The 18,024-nt window shown below is 44.3% G+C and overlaps 1 long non-coding RNA gene across 1 annotated transcript; it reads left to right on the top strand.

Annotated features, from left to right (window-relative positions):
- Positions 1-6,170: 6,170 nt before the first annotated feature.
- Positions 6,171-17,772, top strand: LOC142487190 (uncharacterized). Its single transcript, XR_012799163.1, has 6 exons — positions 6,171-6,546; positions 9,954-10,075; positions 10,852-10,886; positions 12,635-12,795; positions 13,832-15,938; positions 17,387-17,772. It is a non-coding gene; the product is annotated as an uncharacterized LOC142487190 (long non-coding RNA).
- Positions 17,773-18,024: the final 252 nt, after the last annotated feature.

The raw sequence follows: 18,024 nt of genomic DNA, 5'->3' as shown, positions 1-18,024 counted from the left end.
CCTGCATTGAGACACTGACACACTGACCCTACAATGAGACACTGACATACTGACCCTGTACTGAGACACTGACCCTGCATTGAGACACTGACCCTGCACTGAGACACTGACACACTGACCCTGCAGTGAGACACTGACACACTGACCCTGCACTGAGACACTGACACACTGACCCTGCAGTGAGACACTGACACACTGACACCAGCTCTGAGGAGCAGCTGCAGGGGGGGGGGGTGTCCTACCTTTCACTGTGGAGCTTGGTTGGGAGGGGAAGCCATCTTGGTTTGTGGGGGAGGGGGGGGGGATGCCACCTTCCGGTTCTCACTGCTGAGGCTCCGCTGTCATTAACCCCGCCCCCACCCTCTGCAGCAGCAGTCAGACCGGCCTCTGCCACACTGACCCTGCAATGAGACACAGACACTGAGACACTTACCCTGTACTGAGACATTGACCCTGCACTGAGACACTGAGACACTGACACACTGACCCTGCACTGAGACACTGACCCTGCATTGACACACTGACCCTGCACTGAGACACTAACACACTGACCCTGCACTGAGACAATGACACACTGACCCTGCACTGAGACACTGACCCTGCACTGAGACACAGCTACACTGACCCTGGATGGAGACACTGACACAATGACCCTGCATGTAGACACGGATCCTGCATGGAGACACTGACACACTGACACACTGACCCTGTACTGAGACACTGACCATGTACTGAGACACTGACCCTGTACTGAGACACTGACCCTGTACTGAGACACTGACACACTGACGCTGCACTGAGACACTGACACACTGACCCTGCACTGAGTCACTGACACACTGACCCTGCACTGAGACACTGATCCTGCACTGAGACACTGACCCTGCACTGAGACACTGACACACTGACCCTGCACTGAGACACTGATCCTGTACTGAGACACTGACCTTGCACTGAGACACTGACACACTGACCCTGTACTGAGACACTGATCCTGTACTGAGACACTGACCTTGCACTGAGACACTGACACACTGACCCTGTACTGAGACACTGACACACTGACCCCTCACTGAGACACTGACACACTGACACTGTACTGAGACACTGACACACTGACCCTGCACTGAGACACTGCCACACTGACCCCTCACTAAGACACTGACACACTGACACTGTACTGAGACACTGACACACTGACCCTGCACTGAGACACTGCCACACTGACCCTGCACTGAGACACTGAGACACTGACCCTGCACTGAGACACGGACACTGAGACACTGACCCTGCACTGAGACACGGACACACTGACCCTGCACTGAGACACTAACCCTGCACTGAGACTCTGACACACTGACCCTGCACTGAGACACTGACACACTGACCCTGCACTGAGACACTGACACACCGACCCTGCACGGAGACACTGACCCTGCACTGAGACACAGACACGGACACACTGACCCTGCACTGAGACACTGACACACTGACCCTGCACTGAGACACTGACACACTGACCCTGCACTGAGACACTGACACACTGACCCTGCACGGAGACACGGACACACTGACCCTGCACTGAGACACGGACACACTGACCCTGCACTGAGACACTGACACACTGACCCTGCACTGAGACACTGACACACTGACCCTGCACTGAGACACTGACACACTGACCCTGCACGGAGACACGGACACGGACACACTGACCCTGCACTGAGACACTGACACACTGACCCTGCACTGAGACACTGACACACTGACCCTGCACTGAGACACTGACACACTGACCCTGCACGGAGACACTGACCCTGCACTGAGACACTGACACACTGACCCCGTTCTGACACACTGACCCTGCACTGAGACACTGACACACTGACCCTGCACGGAGACACTGACCCTGCACTGAGACACTGACCCTGCACTGAGACACTGACCCTGCACTGAGACACTGACACACTGACCCTGTACTGAGACACTGACCCTGCACTAAGACACTGAGGCACTGACCCTACACTGAGACACTGACCCTGCACTGAGAAACTGACACACTGACACTGTACTGAGACACTGACACACTGACCCTGCACTGAGACACTGACACACTGACCCTGTACTGAGACACTGACACACTGACCCTGTACTGAGACACTGACACACTGACCCTGCACTGAGACACTGACACACTGACCCTGCACTGAGACACTGACACACTGACCCTGCACTGAGACACTGACCCTGCACTGAGACACTGACACACTGACCCTGCACTGAGACACTGACACACTGACCCTGCACTGAGACACTGACACACTGACCCTGTCCTGAGACACCGAGACCAGCTCTGGGGAGCAGCTGGAGGGGGGGGGGTGGTGTCCTACCTTTCACTGTGGAGCTTTGTTGGGGGGGAAGCCATCTTGGTTGGGGGGGGGGAGCCACCTCACTTCCGGTCCTCACTGCTGAGGCTCCGCTGTCACTAACCCCACCCCCACCCTCTGCAGCAGCAGTCAGACCGGCCTCTGCTCTCCTCCCTGCATTCTTGCTCTCTGCTGCCCCCACCTTCTCTGGTGAAAGCCGGGACAGCCACAAAGAACCGGGACATTTTAAAGTAAGTCAGGCAGCCGGGACAGACCCTAAAAAACCGGGACAGACCTTAAAAAACGGGACTGTCCCGGCTAAACTGGGACATCTGGTCACCCTAGGTGTAAGAGAAAGGGTGAGGGGTAAGTGAGAGAGGGGGAAATTGAAGGGGCAGGTGATTTTTAAATGGGGAGTTCGCAAGACCGCTGACACGGGGTTGGTGGGTGGGGGGGGAGTCCCATTCTTAACTCTAGTCCTGGGCCCTGGGAAACCTGTCTGTGGCCCTGGCTAACTGTAATTCAAGCCATTAGCAGTTTGAAGCCTGATCGGGTGCGATATCTTGTATCGGAGCTTGATGAAACTGATCCTTTGAGGCCACATTTAAAAATGAGCAGGCTGACTGTATTAATGATTTATTCTTGTAATAATTGTATTAGAAAACACTGACAAGTGGAAGGCTGTATTTGTCACATGGGGAGTAGGAATTCCTGCCTAGGCTTTCATTCTGCCGTCCTGAAACTAACCAATCACAGGCGATCTCTGCTTTTATATCAGGTACTTCCCAGTCTCTTTGGCTAGAGTTGGAAAAAATCAGAATCCACCACGCACCCCTCCTCCTGCGTATTTTATACTCTCTCCTCCTTAGTATGCACCTTCATGCAGTAAGCACTGCCCCTACGTATACTATGAGGGGACATTTCTAATTCAATAAACTGCTAACAAGAACTTCATTTTCTCTTCTATATACACAAACACACAACCATTTACACTGTCTCATAAGGAAGATGTGACAGATTCAGTAGTAGAAATATTGCTGTTAGGAATATTCAATATTTGAGACTAGAAATATACTTTGCAGCCAATTAAAGCAGCAGAACATATACCACTGCGCAATGTCACATTGTATTTTGTTTTTATTACAGGATTGAAGCAGGGGCCCTCCAGATCTGAACTGTGTGAATTTCTGCTCCAGGGACTTCTTTCTTCCAGAGATACTTCCCTCTATACGGGTGCTATTATCTGCAGGCAGAGAACTTGTGTACCTAATGAAATGGCGGCGTTTAAATGTCTCGCATCACGCGGGCCAATAGGAATCCGTGACATCATCCGGTGCGGCTTGCTATTGACCCACATGAACTGGAAATTTAAATTCCACAGAAATACCGGCAGCCCCTACGGAGGGTAAGTAGCTCTGGAAGAAGGGGATTCTGGGAGATGAAAATAAAAATGTTCAGCTCCAGAGACCCCCTGTTTCAAACCTGTAATGAAAGAAAGAAATAAAAAAACACCAGTTGTGCAGTGCTGCATGTTTTGCTGCTTTAATTCCCAGCTGATTAGAGATGAGGAAACACCACATGCATTAGTCTTAGTTCTGCACTGGCAGGATAGAACTGCAGCACAGAAGCACCTACTGCAGTAGAAGAAGGGGGGAGGGGGTATGTAAAATGGGATCCCAGAGAAGGAGGCAACAGGTAGTAGGAGAGAAGGTAGTAAGGGAAACTTTAGTTAAAGTGCCAACCTGGAGTTGCAGTTCAGAGGAATAGGAGGCACGTTCTGGGAATTGTTAACCCAGCAAAACAGGATTCGGTGAGCCCGTGAGCACATGACTTGTGTATGTGATAAGGATTATTTGAAGATCAGATTAAGATAACACCATTGTAGCTCCTGACACTATTTGTTAAATATCTGGGCATATGACTTGACTCCCATTTAACATTTGGGTTGTATACTGCAGGGGTGAGCAAACTTTTTATGCCGAGCCCCACTTTTCATCCATGAAATTTCTGGCCCCCCCCCCCCTGCCTGATGTAATCAAAATCACATGACGTCAGCGCACGTGAGCTGGTTCAGCCAATGAGAGCGAACCAGCTTTGTGACGCGTCCGCCACGCGTATACAATCTCCTGCAGCCAAGTTCACAAATCGCTTGGGCTGCAGGCAGTATACTAGTATTGGATCACTGTTTATTGCTGGCACCTGGTAATATGTTTTCTTCTGGTGCACAAAGGCAATTCATTTGAAGGGGCTTTCATCCACCTCTTTGCTACATCACTTCCCTCTCCCGTCCCCCCTTTTTTCCTTCTCCCATTTGCTTTCCCCAGTATCATCCACTCCTACCTACCAATTTTATATATTATTTATTTATTCCCGTTTTAAATGTTGCTCAGGGATCAGGGACCCCCATAACCAAACTCAAGGGGGGTAATGATGAATCTCCCCTGCTGATCAATACTCCGAAGTGACCCCCGTGACCCAAAGAAGAACCCTCAGCCCCCCAAAACTGATCCTCCCAAGCCACTCAATACTGCCATCTCTGCCTGACCTTCATCCCTCCGTTTAGCCATTGTCTCTCTCACGTTCCCCCCAGTGTCTCTCTCTCTCACCTTCCCCCCAGTGTCTCTCTCTCTCACCTTCCCCCCCAGTGTCTCTCTCTCTCACCTTCCCCCCAGTGCCTCTCTCTCACCTTCCCCCCAGTGTCTCTCACCCTCCCCAATATGTCTCCCACCACTCAATGTCTCTCCCCCCCTCCCCCCACTATGTCTCCCACCTCTCCAAGTCTCTCTCTCCCCCTCCCCTCAATATGTCTCGCACCTCTCCAAGTCTCTCTCCCCCCTCCCCTCAATATGTCTCCCACCTCTCCATGTCTCTCCCCTCCCCTCAATATGTCTCCAACCTCTCCATGTCTCTCCCCCTCAATATGTCTCCCACCTCTCCATGTCTCTCCCCCTCCCCTCAATATGTCTCCCACCTCTCCATATCTCTCTCTCCCCCTCCCCCCAATATGTCTCCCACCTCTCCAAGTCTCTCACTCCCCCTCCCCTCAATATGTCTCCCACCTCTCCAAGTCTCTCTCCCCCTCCCCTCAATATGTCTCCCACCTCTCCATGTCTCTCCCCCTCCCCTCAATATGTCTCCCATCTCTCCATGTCTCTCCCCCTCCCCTCAATATGTCTCCCACCTCTCCATGTCTCTCTCTCCCCCTCCCCCCAATATGTCTCCCACCTCTCCATGTCTCTCTCTCCCCCTCCCCTCAATATGTCTCCCACCTCTCCATGTCTCTCCCCCTCCCCTCAATATGTCTCCCACCTCTCCATGTCTCTCCCCCTTCCCTCAATATGTCTCCCACCTCTCCATGTCTCTCTCTCCCCCTCCCCTCAAGATGTCTCCTACACACACTCACTCACACACTCTCTCTCTTACTTTCACTATAAGACACACTTACTTTCACTGCAGTCCCCCATGTCGGCTGAAACCTGGGTCAGGAGGAGGAGGGGCTGTGTGTGTGCAGGGAAGGCCCTGCCCCCGCTGCAGGCAGACCACACACACACAGACACACACACACACACAGACACACACACACACAGACACACACACACACACACACAGATACACACACACACACACACACACAGACACACAGACACACACACACAGACACACACACACACAGAGGAGGGGCTGTGTGTGTGCAGGGAAGGCCCCACCCCTGCTGCAAGCAGACCACACACACACAGACACACACAGCGACACACACACACACACAGAGGAGGGGCTGTGTGTGTGCAGGGAAGGCCCCCCCCACCCCCGCTGCAGGCAGACCACACAGACACACACACACACACACAGACACAGGCACAGGCACACACACAGACACACACACACACACACAGAGGAGGGGCTGTGTGTGTGCAGGGAAGGCCCCCCCCCACCCCCGCTGCAGGCAGACCACACAGACACACACACACACACACACACACACACACACACACACACACACACAAATCCCTGGTCCAGAACTCTGATTTAGGGTGCAAATGTATTGCATTTAAATATTGATTTACACTTCATATTCATATTTGTGCACCCTTTTTCTTGCAGCGGGGGCACTCACAACGGACGTTGTGGTGTCTGCCACAAGGCAGACTTTTTACAGACTACCAGTCCACACAGACCTCAGGTAAGTCCAGAAAATAATAAAAATAATATTAAAATAAAAAGTTTGTTTTCTTTTTTTATTAAACGGTTTAACAAAACATACATACGCAGACACGCACGGTCACAGACACTCGGTCACAGACACTCACGTCGGTCACAGTCTCTCACGTCGGTCACAGTCTCTCACGTCGGTCACAGTCTCTCACGTCGGTCACAGTCTCTCACTCTCTGTATCAGTCACTCTCTGTGTCAGTCACTCTCTGCATCAGTCAATCTCTGTGTCAGTCACTCTCTGTCTCTCACTCTGTCTCTCACTCTCTGTCTCATTCACTCTGTCTCAGTCACTCTCTGTCTCTCACTCTCTGTGTCAGTCACTCTCTCACTCTCTCTCTCTGTGTCAGTCACTCTCTCACTCTGTGTCAGTCACTCTCTCACTCTCTGTGTCAGTCACTCTCATCTCTCACTCTCTGTGTCAGTCACTCTCACTCTCTGTGTCAGTCACTCTCACTCTGTCAGTCACTCTCACTCTCTGTGTCAGTCACTCTCCCACTCTGTGTCAGTCACTCTCTCACTCTGTGTCAGTCACTCTCTCACTCTGTGTCAGTCACTCTCTCACTCTGTGTCAGTCACTCTCTCACTCTGTCAGTCACTCTCTCACTCTGTGTCAGTCACTCTCTCAATCTGTGTCAGTCACTCTCTCACTCTGTCAGTCACTCTCTCACTCTGTGTCAGTCACTCTCTCACTCTCTGTCAGTCACTCTCACTCTCTTACTCTCTGTGTCAGTCACTCTCACTCTTGCACTCTCTGTGTCAGTCACTCTCACTCTCTGTGTCAGTCACTCTCTCACTCTCTCACTCTGTGTCAGTCACTCTCACTCTGTGTCAGTCACTCTCTCACTCTGTGCAAAACGTGATATATCAAAAGTGGCGCTCTATTATAAGCTTTAAACACGTGTTAATCCAATATTAACATATAAACCATAAATTGAATAAATATAAGTGATACAAACAAATCCTTGAATGCTGCTGTGACCCAGTGCAGGACTGCTCTCTCAATCCCAGGTGAATATGGCGACGTGGTGATCAAAGGGAAGCGCAAACATGTGGAGATATAAAAAATAAAACTGATGGTGCAGTATTGTGACAAATAAATACGTATTCTTCTTTAAGTCTGCTGTTATTTATACTCACAAGTGTGAGGATGATACTGTGTACGTAAAGGTATCTTTGGGTATATGTCTGCAGTGATGATAAGCTGGCTGGAACCTCGGTGTGGGAATATATTCCTTAAATGGTTAAACACAGAAAAGCCAACATAGCGCGATCTGTTTAAAAACTGTATTCAAGTGGTTAAAAATATAACATTACACTCACATGATGTATGCTATTTAAAAGCATTTAGATACGCAATGCATCTCGCCTCCGGTATCTTGGTGCAGTTTTTCCTTCCCTCTTCTCGGCGTGCGTCTCACTCCTGCGTTCCAGCAGGGCGGATGTGACGTCAGTGAGACTTCGGGAGTTCCGGTTTGGAGGGCTGGCTGTGAATCACCTTCACTCTAAGGGAAGAAACGCGTAGAGTGAAGGTGATTCACAGCCAGCCCTCCAAACCGGAACTCCCGAAGTCTCACTGACGTCACATCCGCCCTGCTGGAACGCACGAGTGAGACGCACGCCGAGAAGAGGGAAGGAAAAACTGCACCAAGATACCGGAGGCGAGATGCATTGCGTATCTAAATGCTTTTAAATAGCATACATCATGTGAGTGTAATGTTATATTTTTAACCACTTGAATACAGTTTTTAAACAGATCGCGCTATGTTGGCTTTTCTGTGTTTAACCATTTAAGGAATATATTCCCACACCGAGGTTCCAGCCAGCTTATCATCACTGCAGACATATACCCAAAGATACCTTTACGTACACAGTATCATCCTCACATTTGTGAGTATAAATAACAGCAGACTTAAAGAAGAATACGTATTTATTTGTCACAATACTGCACCATCAGTTTTATTTTTTATATCTCCACATGTTTGCGCTTCCCTTTGATCACCACGTCGCCACTCTCTCACTCTGTGTCAGTCACTCTCTCACTCTGTGTCAGTCACTCTCTGTGTCAGTCACTCTCTCACTCTGTGTCAGTCCCTCTCTGTGTCAGTCACTCTCTCACTCTGTCAGTCTCTCTCTTTCTCTCTGTGTCAGTCACTCTCTCACTCTGTCAGTCACTCTCTCACTCTCTGTGTCAGTCACTCTCACTCTCTTTGTCAGTCACTCTCACTCTCTGTGTCAGTCACTCTCTCACTCTGTGTCAGTCACTCTCACTCTGTGTCAGTCACTCTCTCACTCTGTGTCAGTCACTCTCTCACTCTGTGTCAGTCACTCTCTGTGTCAGTCACTCTCTCACTCTGTGTCAGTCACTCTCTCACTCTGTGTCATTCATAAACTTAAAATCAGAGACACAACATAAAACACAGGCAGAGCCCAGTGCTACATCCATTGGCTATCATTCATAAACTACGTTTGTACTTAAATGTATCATGTGACAACATGCGGTGACCTCACAGTACTCTGGAGTTCCGCCAGTGTCCGGTGACTGCGTGTTCATAAGATGCTGGTCAGTTGTATATCAGCTCTTTGAGAAGATGGATTACCGCAAGGCATTTCCCTGGAAGATGCCTTTTGTAGTCTTTTTTCTTCTTTATTCTCTCTTTCTTAATGGATTGTTTTTCTGGTTTCCGTGAGTATCTGCTTATAATAATGCTTTAACCCTACAATAGTATGAATTTTAAATTCAAGTCTTACAGAGACATTAGGGGCCACTTTGGAAGCAGCCATCTTGCTTATCTAATGTACAATAAGAGACTCCTCTTCATGCTAAAAAATACAATAGAGGGAGGAGACCGTTTATAATGTTAGTTTTCTTAGATAAACCATGGTCTGCACAGTGGGAAGAATTACTCGACCCAACGATGTCTCATCTTTGCCCCTTTTACCTCTACCGCCCTGTCATGTCTTGAACCTTTTTCACTAACCTCTTTATACCTATTAAAAAAAAACCATCACATTACATTATCTACATGTATGTTACTGACTCCAGAGGCACTTCCCCTCCCTGGCTGCACTTTAATGAACGCACTTGTACACCTGCTGTCTGCAAATCTCCCAATGTACCACTTAGATTGTAAGCTCTCCGGGGCAGGGCCTCCCTTAGCGTCTGTTGTCATTTACTTGCTTCTCTTATCCCCACTATTTGTACTTTATTTTCCCTGTATATTGTAATTTTGTAAAGCGCTGCATACACTGTTGGTTGGCACTATATATAAAAAAAAAATCAAGTATTCATACCGTTAAAATATTAAGTTATATTTAAGGATCTCACAATAGAACTGAAATGAAACTAAATACCCATGTAATATTTTTCTCATTTAGATGTAGGTGGCTGGCGGATCATTTCTCCATGGTTTTCCCTGCCACAGCAGCTGTGACTTTCCTCCTGAAGATAATATTGCTTATGAATATGTGCTGTACAGCTTCCGGCACTGATTGGAAAGGTAAGTCATTTGATAACATGAAGCACAATTGATCTTGTTAGTTACCATTTTAATGTTCAAATATTCCAGAGAACCACACAAGATATATTAGTTATTTAAATACCTAACACTTGAAAATGACCAATGGATGGTGCATAATCTCTGTTTAAATAGATGTGATGTATAATGTAGAAGATAATACCAGCATAAGATCCTGACTAGTTGGTGCAAGAACTTTTGCTCATTCAGTCGCACGTGTAGAAGGGTTTCTCTGTTTAGTGAATTGAGACATTTGCTTTTTCTTTCTAAGTCAGTTGTACATAAAAGTACACTCGGGACAAGTTTAATTTTTTTTTCTTCAGGGTTAAAACAGCTTTTCTATTTAAATTTCCAAACAAGAGCATATTTACAAAATGGTACTGCGCTATCATCTACCTTAGGGCCCCTTCATTTGAATGGGCTACTTTTGACCAATTTATTTAAATTGGTCCTTAAGTGCTTAGCACCACAATGTACATTTCAAACAAGTAAATACAACGTTTGAATGTCAAAAGAAAAGAATTGAACATTTCTTCTGTGGCTTCCCTTCTGTCTTTTGATAAACCACTTTTTTATCTCCCGTTTCTATCTATCTGTTGTTAACATTGATTTCTTCTCATGTAGTTTTTCTGAGCTCTGTCACACACTCCCTCTTAATAGTTACACAAGTTTTTGTTCTTAGTGTTAACTCTAAATCGGTGAAATCGCCGATATACTAATATCTAGGAAGAGTAACTCTGTTTCATTCAATATTACAGGATCACGCGGCAGAGACCCGGTATCCAGCAGGAAAGTATGATATTTTAATAGTCTTTGGTAGTGACATATTAGAAAATATTCCTAAAATATTTGAGGCAAAAAGGTACAACGTCCAATGTAACATTATTCATAACCACTTTCCACTAGACTTAAAATGATGAACAAAAATGTCTTATGTGCTTTGTACTAAATGCTGTGTAAATGTCTGCTTTCATGTATATTCTGATGTCTTGTATACATTACTCGTCTAAATTCTATTGCAGAAATAAAATAATTACTTTTTATACTAATTGCTAACAAGTCACATACTGTACATTATGACTGTGCAGTCATTCAAAGAAGAAATGCCCCACACAATATGCATTACACGTCAGTGAATATTATACAAGGAAAAGTGAGCAGCTACACAAAAGTTTTTTGTTTCATGCCCCCAAATTCTTCTTGCGTAATAAAGGTCTAACACAGTGTTTTTTAACTGGGGTTCCTGGGAACTCTTGGCACCGTTAAAGGGTTTCCTGCAATTTTCAGGTCATTTGAAAATTGTACCAAATACAGAAGAATTTACAATAGATCCTTTTTTTTAACAAATCTATTGTATCTGCCATCACAGTCTCCATGGGTAATGAATTCCACATTGTAACTGCCGTTACTGTAAAGAACCCTTTCATTTGTTGCTGGTGAAATCTCCTTTCCTCCAACCTTAAGGGATGGCCCCGAGTCCTTTGTACTGAAGGCTACAACATTACTGGGTTGTCGACAACACATTTCCGAGTAACATTTTAGTATTGTAGCAATTAACTCTTTGTTTTTACTATTCAGACCCCATTGGTGGCATTAATAGTAGCCATGAATACATATGGGTAAAACTTGAACACAAGTGAGCGAATATGGCAAATTCTGGGCATTCACACTTGAGCTGACATAAAATGAAGATATAAAACTTTTCCAGAAATCACAATAGTACATTTTTAGCCAATACGGTCAGATGGAAATGGCAAAAATTTGTGAATACACTGGTGGATTTTGTCAAACTAGGGGAATATTGTATTGTATGTCTTTATTTGTATAGCGCCATTAATGTACATAGCGCTTCACAGTAGTAATACACGAGGTAATCATAAAAATAACAAATAATAAATAGATATAAATAACATGTCCTGGGAATAAGTGCTTCAGACAAACGTAACATTTAGGAAGAGGAGTCCCTGCTCTGAGGAGCTTACAATCTAATTGGTAGGTAGGAGGAATGTACAGAGACAGTAGGAGGGCATTTTGGTAAGTGCTTCTGCAGGGGGCCAAGCTTTATGTATCGTGTCTAGTAATATCTACGGTGCTACTCATTTGCTTCTTTAAGCAAGTGTGTCTTAAGGTGGGTCTTAAAGATGTATAGAGTAAGTGCTAGTCGGATATCGAGGGGAAGGGCATTACAGAGGTGTGGGGCAGTCAGTGAGAAAGGTTTAAGGCAGGAGAGGGCTTTAGATACAAAGGGGGTAGAGAGAAGACATCTTTGAGCAGAAAGCAAGAAGAATATTGGCAAATTTCAAGTTTTGCGAAAATGTGAACAGATAAAACCAATAGTCCTCCAACATTTTGTGAATGAATGGGCATGTTCAGGAATCAAACTGTGGTAGGTTTGCACAACAGTTTGCAAATGATGCGTGCATGGGGAAAAGGCCATCTTGAATGTCTCACAAATTATAACAGTGCGGTTCAATCCCAGAGAAAACCTACAACTAAAAGTGGACGGATTGCAGCTAATGTGACTACCTTTTATTTCCTTAGAACTACGCAAAAGAAGAACTGGATTTGCGAGTAAAAGAAATCTGGAATTATTTCTTATTCGGAGCCAGCCTCACTGTCCACTCACTATTACTGCTCCTGTACTCTGGGATATATATTTTTTCAAATTACAAAGGGCCCTATGGACCAGAAATGTGCTGCACGTATCCTTTGTAGTAAATTGAAGTGTGTGTGTGCTGGGCTTTTAATTGGAAAATAATTAGAAGTGGTTTTACACCAACCCCATGGGACCCGTAGCCAGGTTATGTTTTAGAAAGAACCAACATACTCTGTTCAACATATGCAATTTAAAGTGCATCCTCGTGTGTGTTCATTCCCTGATTGTTCCTCACAACTTCTTTGGCCAGTGTTCACTGAGGAAACTGCTGCTCTGAATGCCATTTAATTAACACAGAGCAGGGATACAGACAGCCTCATTCAGAATTATTGCATGCTATTGCCATTCTTTTGAACTTTGTGTGGTGATGTCTTGTCTTATCCAGAAAAGTTAGGTTTGCACTGGGCATGGCAAATTCAATACAATAATAATAATAATAATAATAATATGTATTAATGTAGAATACGAATATTTCTTAGAATTGTATTTCTGTATAGCAGGCACTGTTAACAATACAAGCACGGATTGATGGAATAAGAAGGATAACGACACCAAAAACAAGTGGAGCACTTCAAGATAATATGGAGCAAGATCCTTTAATAGGGCGAGGTAGTGGGTATTCAAATGAAATGGGTGTTCTTTGCATAAGAACAGCACATCAATAAATATTCCACATTCAGGGTTTTAATCGTTCTAATAATGCAATATATTAAAGTATAATGCATGCATCGGAACAATAGAAATAACACTTATTGTACTTTAACAAACTGAATAATGAAACTCTTACAGTCCCTTCTCCTGGTGGTGGTATATGACAAAAAAAGAGAAGAGCACCAGATATAGAGGCAGAGGTTAATCACGGAGAAAGAAGAACATATTTACTAACATACACCGAAGTCTGATGTGCAGGTTAAAAATGCACTGTAGCTGTCTTAAGTAAAGGGGTTAAATGTAAATAACGAAACTAGGGTATTATTGTCCTATAAAAGCTGCCTCCCAGTAGTTCCTAGTCTTCATCAGTCATTCATAAAAAATATATATTTTAATCAACAATATATATTTTCCTTAATGATGGCACTTAGAATTTGTGTTGTTTCTATCACGCTAATCAGCATCCCCTTATCCACATGTTACCTTGCAGCTAAATACCGAATAATAATAATTGGAACGTTCCACCATGTGGCAGTAGGGCCTCATGGTGTGGTCATTGAGAATCCCAAAGAGCGGGTAAGGCTTTTATATTTATTTAACGAAAAAAGACGGTGCAAAACAGCGCTAAAAAAATATAAATAATGACAATACTTGAAATAAATATTGCAGGCAGCCTGGCAAATACTGACTGTACAGTCAGAAAATGAACCATAGAGAAAAGAAAGAATTGCCGGCGCCAAATCAGTCCTTTAAATAATAATAAATCCGAATAAAGACCAAACCGTCTCTTGCAAAGTCCCAAAAGTGTCCTTGAGCAAACAGGCAGTGAAGGGGTCAATGAACGGCTCACACCAAATAATAGTGCAATATGTAAAAAAGAGAAGAAACCAAACAGATAATGGTGCAGTACACCAAAAAAGTTGACATTAAAACATTAAAAACTCACACATGACAATCATAACAAACAATGACAGACAGACACTAGCAAGACTATAATCCTAACAAAAAGCTATTTATTAACATTGAAATACTGGGTTCCGGAGGATACAGCACTTAAGTCCAGAGGGGTAAAATTGAAACCCTACTTACAGGACAGTAGATGGTAAAAGCAGTAAAGCTGAAGATCGCTCAGGTGCTCCTCTCTGATGATAACTGGAGCTCCTTTAGGGATTGACTCGTGTGGGGGATGGATGTTGAGTCTCACGAAAACCGGAACTTCCTGGTGGATGTGACGTCACATGCTGCGGTGTTACTGAAATCGCTGCTCCTCTTCCTCTCCTTTCCCCCCACAGCCTACACAACTGCTGCCAATATCCTCCTCAACTAAACAGACAGTTCTAAAAACAGAATAATCTCCCAACGACGTTTCATGCACATACGTGCACTTCTTCAGGGGTAGTGTTTGGTCTTTATTCGGATTTATTATTATTTAAAGGACTGATTTGGCGCCGGCAATTCTTTCTTTTCTCTTTTATATTTATTGGTTTTATTTTCCACAGCAAATAAACATAAGGCACACCGTCCCTTTACGGCAAACACAAAACATAAAAAATAACACCTACTCCACAGTAGGGAGGCTAACTACACAGTATAAAGCCAACTGCAAGTTGGCCGACTAAACCGGTTACCAGCTTTAAAGAACAGATTCTTGTATGTAGAATTAAGAACAATTTCTTATCTGTTTAGTTGGGACTTCTGTCCTAAGAGCACATTCAGGCAATCTTTCAGGATCCCGCAGACAGGACAGCTCTGGTATATGAGAAAACCCACCTGCTACCAGCATTAGCCTCCTTATCAAGCTGGCTGACAGCCGTGTTAGTGCAGCCCTAATTGCTCAAGTAGCTCTAACTGGGTTAACCTTCTGACTGCTGGTTTCAGCAGTCACAGGGTTGTTTCCCAGGCATATTCACCAGCAAGTGACTTCACCCTATCACACACCCAAATCAGGCCTGTGCTGATTGTATAGCTGCTGGGTTCTTGTGTTATTCGTGTAACATGCAATGTGGAAAGTGCTGCAAAAAGTGGAATAAAGCAAACAACTAATATACTATTGGTGTATAACACCAGCATTTGGCCCAATTGCCATCTTATCTTTTACAGTGCCCACTGTAGGGTATGTAGTGTCAGTGGCTACAGAGGACTATGAAATAGTAAGGCACAAAATTGAGTAACAGTAAGTAATGAAATAACTCACTTGTTGATCATCTGGAGATCCAGGTGCTGTCGGCGTGCTCCTACCGAAAGGAATCAGCATAGGAAGGGTCGTGACCCTTCCTTGGCTCAGTCTCCAACTCATTTATTTGGAATTGTACTGTATTTTTCTATATTCAGTGTGTAGAGCGTATTCAACCGAAGTACATGAGGGATACACAGCATATACAGACACTGAGTTAGCGGCAGCAGAATAATACACATGGAAGTATACTGTACATTACAAATAAATATACTAATACATTGCGTTTTCCTTTTAGGTCGTGTCTGGGGTATCAAATTTACCCAGTGTAAACCTGTGTAAAGATGTGACTATTGAAATACCAGGTAAAAATCACAATATTATTTTTAATGCAACAAAGAAAGGATGAAACTGGAACAACTCTCGCCTCTTAGTGCATGAGAAGAATTTGAGAACATTTTGAAAATACAGTGGCACAGGGGGCATCTGTGAGGACCTGATGTGAAAACTGATCCAGAATATTTGGTCTAATGATGAGGCTAATGAAATAGCCCCAAATAGGAGAGGTCCACTTTAGGGCACAACTGGCTGTCATGACTGATAACACAATCTTTATTGGTCTAATTAAATAAGCCAAACTATTAAGATACTTACTGGTGAGCTGTGAAGTAATTCATTAAAAGTATGGGGGGAAGATGGGAAAGGAGTATAACATACAAACAGCGTGGTGTGGGTGAAAGTTGGACTCACCTGCCAATCGGTTACTTCGTAGATACACCATGTGGCAACATGTGGTAATGTGGAATTAGCTCACCAGGATCTTAATAGCTTGGGTTATAAAGACCAATAAAGATGACGTTTTATTAGTTATGACAGCCAGGCGTGTGTAACGCTGCTCACTGCAGGACATGATACGGACCCGCAGGGCAGAGGTAGGAAGTAGTACACCGACCTTGGACTGGGATCTTAGGCCTGGGATGCAGGGGAAGACAGGTTCGGTTCCGGGGAAGGTGCAGGTACAGGTAAGGGGAAGGCTCAGGACTCAGGTATCGAACAGATCCCTTATAGCATTCTCTCAAGTGGACCTCTCCTATTTGGGGATAGTCTCTGCATTAGCCTCCAAATATTCCTTATACATTTATTTTCACAATGTCACTTTACTATTTTTACTACACCATGAATTAAATACTTTTTATATATATTTTTTTTCAATCAAGCTGATTAGATAAAGTAAACTTTTGAGTGGGTTCATTAAAGTACAGGAGCATTTTGCACATGCAATTAAATAAGTGTAAATAAGTATATTTGTATATCAGTTTACCATTGACATGGATACAAAAAGAGCAATGGATATATTACCAAATCACTATTTTGAAGCAGTAACATTACGCCAGTGCATTTTCTTACCAACATAGAGTCGTGAAAACAAATTGCGTTTAATATTTAAAAAAAATAAATTCTTGCACGAATTAAAGCCTCCATAACGGAGCCAGAATCACATACAAAGAATCCATATTAGATCTCCATTTTTAATGTAAAAATGTACTTACAGGTACGGTATATCAAAAGTATTAAAAATGCAGTTGTCATAAAAATTGGAAAAGTATTAATCAAATTCAATTTGTGTTCCTTACTCAATTTCGGAGAAGCGGGAAAAGCCATTCTGAAAATTGTGTGCAGCTTAATCATTGATTGTAGCAAAGTTGTCTATATATCACTTCTGCTAGAAACTTAATTTGTGTTGAGCAACAGACAAGAAACAAATTGCACATTAATGTGACACAATAATTATAAAGTGTTCTTCTTATTCCAGACATTAACGAGCCGGAACCAAACATCAAGATGGTCCAAGTTTGTCAAAATTCTGACAATATATTAGAACTGTAAACCTTTAACCTTATTTATTAAATATTTTAGGATAAGTAGATATGTCGTGTGTTTTGGTGTATTTTATTGTTATTGGCTACAGAATAGTTTATGAGATCATATTGTTTGAAATCCTAGAGATCTTGTAAAGCAGGGATCACAGGCTCTTTTTTCTAGTGGAGATCCCATTCTGGGCTCCTGTGGATGAACGGAAGAGGACTCCTCATCACTGACTCGGTGATCACGTAAATCGCACTGTGCCGGAGGGGCTGGGGCGCTCTGGTGCTGCCGCCCGTCCTGCTCTCAAACAGTTAATAAACCTGTCACTGTCCAAAAGAAGCGCTGTGAGTTTATTTCATTCGTAGGGAGGGGAGTGGGGCTCTAGGGCCTGCACTGATCCCATTACTGTTATGATTTGTTATCATCAATGGGTCTGGAAAGGATATGTAACACTGTCCAGCCACTTTGATGATGTCGATGACCAAATATGGCCATATCCCCCCCCCCCTCCTGATGTAGAGCCCCATATAAGGTCATATACATCATTCAGATGCAGGAAAAACAGCCCTGCTTACCTTCACTTGG

Source organism: Ascaphus truei, chromosome 2 (assembly GCF_040206685.1).
Source record: "Ascaphus truei isolate aAscTru1 chromosome 2, aAscTru1.hap1, whole genome shotgun sequence".
In the NCBI taxonomy this organism is placed as follows: Eukaryota; Metazoa; Chordata; class Amphibia; order Anura; family Ascaphidae; genus Ascaphus; species Ascaphus truei.
Note: the sequence above shows the minus strand (reverse complement) of the source record. Positions and strands in the feature narration are given on the sequence as shown.